The sequence below is a fragment of the Pongo abelii genome, chromosome X (genome assembly GCF_028885655.2).
Source record: "Pongo abelii isolate AG06213 chromosome X, NHGRI_mPonAbe1-v2.0_pri, whole genome shotgun sequence".
In the NCBI taxonomy this organism is placed as follows: Eukaryota; Metazoa; Chordata; class Mammalia; order Primates; family Hominidae; genus Pongo; species Pongo abelii.
The window spans coordinates 116,539,401-116,546,949 of NC_072008.2; positions in this window are offsets into that span (position 1 = coordinate 116,539,401).

Genomic DNA, 7,549 nt, shown 5'->3' on the forward strand with positions numbered 1-7,549 from the left:
AAAAAAATATTCTGCATATGTAACTTTTTTATTATATAGTAACTTTTTTCATTATATATTTTCTCAATCAGCAGACACTAGGAGTGCAACTACTGTCATGGGATAATCAGATAGTTTTGATTGATAAAATAAGTTATATGGACTCAAAATGTTTAGGAACCACTAAATTAAACAAAGATCTTTCTTCATAGGGTACAAATGTTTCATTTAGTAGGGCATCAACTTATTAGCGGTCATTAACACATTAGCTTGAATTAATCAGCTTGCTTCAGGGTAGGGCATTGAACACTTTCATCCTAAAAGCAGAGTGGGGATCAGCAATGGCTCCAAGCAGGTCTAGTGGGTTAGAATTAGTCTTTTGGGTGCCATGTGTGCTTCAGGAATTCGACAGTTTTTATACTTGTAATAGTAGTCAAACTTTGATAGATGAATTATTGCTTGGTTAGTACCACTCCAAAGAGCCAAACCCTAAATGTTCTCCAACTTCTACCAATGTTGGAAAACACTCCAAGGGAAAAAAGAGGGTGCTGAGCACCAGGGATGGGAGCTAAAAGGTAGGAGGGGACAGCAAAATATGTGGCCAAGACCAAATTTGTCTACTTCTTAGTTTGTTGGGAGGACAAGGAGACAGTCATATCTACCCCAAAACTTTAGCAGACTACAATCTTGAAAAGACGTTTAGAATTCCTTTACTTTTGAGGTCCTCCCTTCCTTTTGCTCTGTCCCAGAACCTCCTTCGCCTATACTTGCTGACAAACTTTCCCCTCTCATCCAACACAGAGTCCCATTTTGTATCCAAAGCCATTCAATCAGCTCGAATTGTCTGTGTTTTTCTGGAGGGGTTCCCTCTCCAAACTTGCCAGAATGTCTCAATATTCTTGGAGCTTGTCCTCAGTTTCCGAAACTTCAGGGCATCCCATAGGCCACAGTTTTGACTTCAAATGCACACTGACCTTTTCCTTTCACCCAAACACCCTCCTCCTTACCCATTGCATTGCATCAGAGCATTCTCAAGCCTGTTGTCTTGCTCCAGACATCCCCTTGCCTGTGGCTTGGGGTTAATATCTGGTCCTTTCCAATCCTACCCCATGTGATTATGCCTTTGTTTCAGATCCAGGAGAGTAATCATACTCAGACTAGGTCTCCACTAGCCAAAGCAAAAGGGACATTTGAGAAAACAATCAGTTAGTCCTTGCAGAAGGGGTTTTTGGTTGCCTGACAACCAGATAGTTGCCTAAATTCTCCTCTCTGCCTGACATGAGTTCAGGGCCATAAGTGGCTACTTTCCCCTGCACAAACACGGCAAGTGTACAATAATGACTTCAGCTGTTTGAGAAGAGGCCATATCCCAAGAGGTACTCCAGAGAGCTGATTTTCTTAGAACTGCAGAGCAAAGGGCTCCTGAGAACTGGGCTGAATACTACTAGTGTTTGCCTTTCTCCAACTTCTGTGTGACTGCCATCTAGTGGCATGCAGGGTGGTGGGGGGGTGGGGGGGGGGTGGTGGAGAGTGCTCCAACAGGGTTCAGTCAATAAACAGGTGCATTGTTTATGAATAATTTAAAAACAATATTAAAACCGACTAAAGTTGGTCAGACTTTTATTATAACCACATGCTGGCAATTCTAAACAGTCATTGATAAAATACTTCTCACTTTGGTATACCACTGCCCTCACCCCAGCACCTAAGTGATTCTCTCATCTCCCCTTGGAGAGCCATATTTAAGCCTGACTTTTCAGGTAATACTTCAGATGTATATCCCTTCCCTCTATCAAAATGTTCCTGTCTTGTGCTCTAACCCCCTAAGGCTCTGCTTTTTATTTTCCTTGGTGGAATTTATTTATAGGGAAATATTTATAGGGGTTACCAGCTGTCTCTACCAGGGGCACCTATATTATAACAGAAGTTACCTGAAGAATCAACGCTTTAGTCCAATGGTGTTCTCTTTTAAGGCAGTGAAACGCTGTTTTCAAACAAAATATGGTATGGAACCCCATCTCCTAACTCTTCTTTAAGTCTCACCTTCAGTGTCATTTCCTCTGGAAGGTCTTCCTTGCCTCTCCATGATGAGGACAAGTCCCCATGACTTAGTCACAGCACCTTGGACTCGCCCTTTCATACTACCCATCACACGTGTAATAACTTGTCTAGTGTCTGTATTCTCTAGTAGACTGTAACCTCCATGTGGGCAGATACTGCATCTATCTTGTTCACCATTGGAACCCCAGAAACAAGTGTTGTGCTTGGCCCACTGTATGTGGTCCGTAAATAGCTGATGAATAAATGAAAGCCCTTCTGTTATTATAGCCTATGAGTAAATGAACATTGGAAATAACCATGTCACATGTTATACTGTGGGTTTTTATTGAAATTATGGTCAAAAACAACCCCAAGATCTTTTTTTTTTTTTTTAGAAAAAAAGTGTGGTTAACCAGTTTTCCCACCTTGTAGTCATGTGAGTAAAACTAAATGCAACAGCCACAACTCCCAGTTTCTAGTGTGTAGATTTTTCCTCCTCTCTTTGGCACTAAAGTCAGGTTCTTCTTCTTACTAAGTTTTGGCTGAAGCCCTGCAGGGACAGTCTCCTCTTCTGTTTTACACCAGGACCCCCCAAAAGGCTTCTCCTAGTTGGCCATCTCAGGTTGGCACTTCCTTCAAAGACATGCTTAAGTTCCACTTTCTGAATGAAGTTAACCCAGCCTGAGACTGCTTTCCTTTTTCTTTTAACTACTAGAGTTCAAGAACAAAGGGTTCACCAAGTTTTTTAAATTTATTTTTATTTATTATTATTTTTTTAGAGACAGCGTCTTGTTCCATTCTTCAGGCTGGAGTGCAGTGGGCATGATCACTGCAGCCTTGAACTCCTGGGCTCAAGTGATCCTCCTGCCTCAGCCTCCAAGTAGCTGGGACTACAGGCATGTGCCACCACACATAGCTAATTTATTTTTAACTTTTAGAGATGGGGTTTTGCTATGTTGCCCAGGCTGGTCTCTAAGTGATCTTCCTGCCTTGGCCTCCCAAATTGCTGGGATTACAAGCATAAGTTATCACACCTGGTCTAATTTTTAAAAGGCATTTACTGTGCATTTATACGTCAGTCACTCTCATGAACAATTTATTAACTCATTTAAGCCTGACAAGAACCCTACGGCAGAGAGATTATTCTTATCCTTATTTTACAGATAAGGAAACGAAGATTAAGACATGTAGGAAACAAGAAATACGAATTGTTTGCGTGTATTAACTCTGTCTTCTCCTGATTCCCTGATTGGAGTGAACCTCTCAATAGTTTTGACCCCAAAGTTATTTTGTTATTCATTTTGGTGATAAGTTGAACAGAGGTAAACAGCTTTATTGAAGGACTGAAAAGGGCCAATGCCCTTCTGCAGCGTTTCCTTCCCCTCCCCCACTTACCTATTGATGAAGAGGGCTCCCTATGCGGATGCATTCCAGAGCTTCAGAATTCCTCTCTGAGCTGCTCCCTCCTATGGCAACGCCCACGTGAATGCCAGAGGACAATGGCACAGACAGTTTTCAGGAACACGTGTAGACCATCAGCCCCTTCCTCCTCACCAGGGCCTCTGGCTGCCATGCAAGCTGCTACATCTCACAATAAACCCAAACCCCTGGCATTTTAGAGAAGTAGCAGGTTCAGAAGTGAAAGAAAGAGAAAGTCGGAAGAGCAGGAATAACATTAGCACTCTTTGTAAGGGGAGAAGGCCCGGATTACATTACGGATGCTTAGGAAGGACAGGTATGGCCTATTTACTTGGTGCTGCCTACTTCTATCATTACCCAAAATCTCATCCCTCTCATTCCCAAAACTCCCTTCTGTTGCTTCCACTGCCAGAAGGTTTTCACTCACTTTAGCCCTCTGCCTTTATTTTTGTAATTGGGGAATGCATTTTGAGGGTAATAAAGAATAATAAAGTATTTAAAAGTGAAAAGGTATCTGAAGGTTAAGCAATTATCATTTACTTCACTTAAGTTGCTTCCTTCCTAATGCCAGACAGCTGCCCTGGAGGGATTTAGGTTTTGATTGTTGTGTAAGGTTGTTAATGGCGGAGCCTGAGGTTCTTTGTGGAACAAGGCAGGTGGGATAGTTGGATCTGAAGGGAGGAATGAGGGCACTGAGAACCCAGAGAGTGCATGATGACATGGAGAGAAGAAGCTGTCAAGTACAAACTTTGTCTTCTTTGAGGTTTTGCCTAGGGCCTGTGCCTTGCCTCCCTCCCATCCATCCCATCCAGAAAAGTGAGAGGAAACTCCCTGCTCACTCCTCTCCTCACCACCTGCCCCTGCCCCCAGGATGGAGCTTAAGCGGGTACTAATTAGCACTATATATAACTTGGCTACATTCAGGGTTCAAGAGGCTTGTGTGGACTGGCCTGGGAATCTGAGGATCAAATAGAATGATATTTCAATAAGAAAATGCATGCTGAATTCTAAACTTTTGGCCAATATGTTATTCTTAGATTGGGGACTGCTTATACTGGGAGGCAATTTAGAATTCCTTCTGTCTACATTAACTTGAAGTCAGGCATTGGGTGTCTTGTGTGGGCCATTTTGTGAAGGCTCCATACACACCATGTTGGAGCGTAAGTATTCATACACACACAGAGAAAGATATAAAGATATGTAAGTATCGTTTTATATATATATATATGAAACAGGATCTTGCTCTGTCACCCAGGTTGGAGTGCAGTGGCATGATTGGCATGATCATAGATAACTGCAGCCTTGAACTCCTGGGTTCAAGGGATCCTTCTGCTTCAGTCTCCTGAGTAGCTGGGACTATAGGCATGTGCACCATGCTCAGCTATTTTTTAAATTTTTGGTAGAGATGGGTGTCCCACTATGTTGCCCTTACAGGCATAAGCTACCATGTCCGGCCTGTAATATATATTATAGCTATTATAAATATTATATATTATAGATAGCATATGTAGAAATATAGGTATTACTTATCCACAATATTGAAGTCTTAGCAAAAATCCTTCACAGCTTAGTATTACTATGAAGCCTATGCCACACATGCAAGGACATTTTGCTTTAAGCATTTAGAAAAATCGATGTGTAAATCCAATATTTATCATTTATTTTGAAAGACATCTTACGGCAAATCAGTTTGCAAAGCAAACAAGACCTTTTTTTCATTTGTACTTATTAACGCAGGTTTTATTAGTTTTCTTTAGAGTAGGGTACAGAGAAAATGTCCTGAAAATCTGCCTGGTCTCTGCATATTTATGTATTCCCTGAACTGCTTGCTCTCCCAAATGGAGAAAGAATCTCACCAGATGGACTCTTCACTTGGCAAATATTTACTGAATGTCTGGATGTGCTGGACATTGGGTCCCTAACTTCTCAGAGCCTTCCAATCTAATCATGGAGACCATGATTGAGCAAACGTTTCATGTTTTTACATATAATGGCATGTAAAAGGTGAATGTCTTCAATGTTCTCAAGTCTAAAATAGGGGCAATAATGATACTTCCCACACAGGGCTATGGTGAGGATTAAATGAAAAAAACATGAATGTCAATTGGTTACTATAGTGGCTGGCACAGGAAAAATACTTTGGTGATTATTTCCTGGAAGCATGGGGTAGGGAAGAACTAACTAACCTGCCTGAAGGAGGTGGACAAGTTTTCAGAGCTGAGCAATGTGAGCTTTTAACAATTAGTAGGTGTTTGTTAAGTAGAGACATCAGGGAATAAACATTCCAGGCAAAGGGAGCTGTGTATGAAGGCTCAGAAGTCCTGAGAATGTGGTAAGTTCCAGGATCCTGGAGTTGCCTGCCATGGTTGGAAGATACAGTACATAAGGAGAAAGGGAACATGGTGGCAAACCAGGTGAGCAGGCAAGATTCCACAGGGGCAGTGATGTTTGAAGGATGAGTAGAAGTTTGCCAGTCACAGAAGAAGAAAGAACACTGTAGTGGTGGAAAGAGCATATACAAAGGCACAAAGTTGTACACGCATATGAAATATTTGGGGGACAGTGTTCTGCAGGTGGAGTTCTGCATTCAAGAAGCTACCTACCTCTCCCATGTGGAGCTTTCAAAGGTGTCTGGGCATGTTTGCTAGGCTGGTGGGGTGGGCCCCTTGATGCCAAATTATGTGAGGGTTTCAGAGGGGAATGGAAGCAGTACATGTACCCACAAAAAGAGAGGAATTTGGAAAACAGTAGTATGTCTGTCTTGGAGGCTTGTACTCAGCACAGACTCTGCATACTGGCAAGCGAGCCCTGATAAAAGGGATAAAAGTAGAATCTGAATGACTTGTTTGCATAAAAAACTGTGAGACTCTGGGACACAGGGACACAGGAAGACCCTGCTTTGGTGCACACAACACACACTCAAGAACTATTTGTTAACTGGTTTCACATAAGGTGATAAAGTGTAACATCACAGGTTGGGAGGAAAGAGGGTACTCTCTCTACTTGTGCACAGGATCTGGTGCCATTTGGGAATGCTGAGGATTCCAGAGCATCACCACTGTGGTGGCATCTCTAGACCAGCAGAAAGAACCCCTACCAGGAATAGCACAGTTGGCAGCAGTGGTGATATGTGTGGTTGTACAGGCAGTCAATGGACATTTTTTTTTCTAGCAGAGCCCATCATGGAAGTACGTGTTGGGGAGGAAAAACTTTTCCTCTACTCTCTTAGGTTCAGTAACTAGGAGCCTGTGGATTAAACTAACAAAAGACAGATTAACAGAAGGGAAGGCATGCAATTTTTGTTAATATTTACATGTACAGAAATTCATAAAAAGGAAGTAAAACTCAAGGGTTACACTTGGGGCCTTTACACCCTTTTAACAAAGGAAAGGTTTGGGATTCAAGGGAGGATAAAATGTGGGAAAGTGACTAGAAAATATACGGGGGAACTAACGGAGGGTAAGGGCTAGTTTAGTAAGGTCTGTGTCTTAGTCTGTGTTGCTATAAAGGAATACCTAAGGTTGGGTAATTTACAAAGAAAAGAGGTTGATTTGGTTCATGGTTATGCAGGCTGTACAAAAAACATGGCACCAGCAACCATTTCTGGTGAGGGCTTCCAGTAGCTTCCACTCATGGCGGAAGAAGGGAAGCTGGCGTGTGCAGATTACATGGTGAGACAGGAAGCAAGAGACACAGGAGGAGAGGCCAGGCTTTTTAACTACCAGTTCTTGAAGGAACCAAGAGTGAGAACTCACTCATTACCACAAGGACAGCACCAAGCCATTTATGAGTCATCTGTCCCATCACCCAAACACCTCCCATTAGGTCCCACTTTCAACACTGGGGATCAAATTTCAACATGAGACTTGGTGAGGCCAAACCATATCCAAACCATAGCAGTTTGTTTCTGCAAACTCTTCTTGTTGTTGACTTCCAATCTTCAATGATTAGAGTCACTCTTCTCTCCCTGGTATGAATGGAGGTGTATTAGTCCATTCTTGCACTACCATAAAGATATACATGAAACTAGGTAATTTATATTTAAAAAAAGAGGTTTAATTGGCATATGGTTCCACAGGCTGTACAGAAAGCATGATGGCTTCTGGGGAGG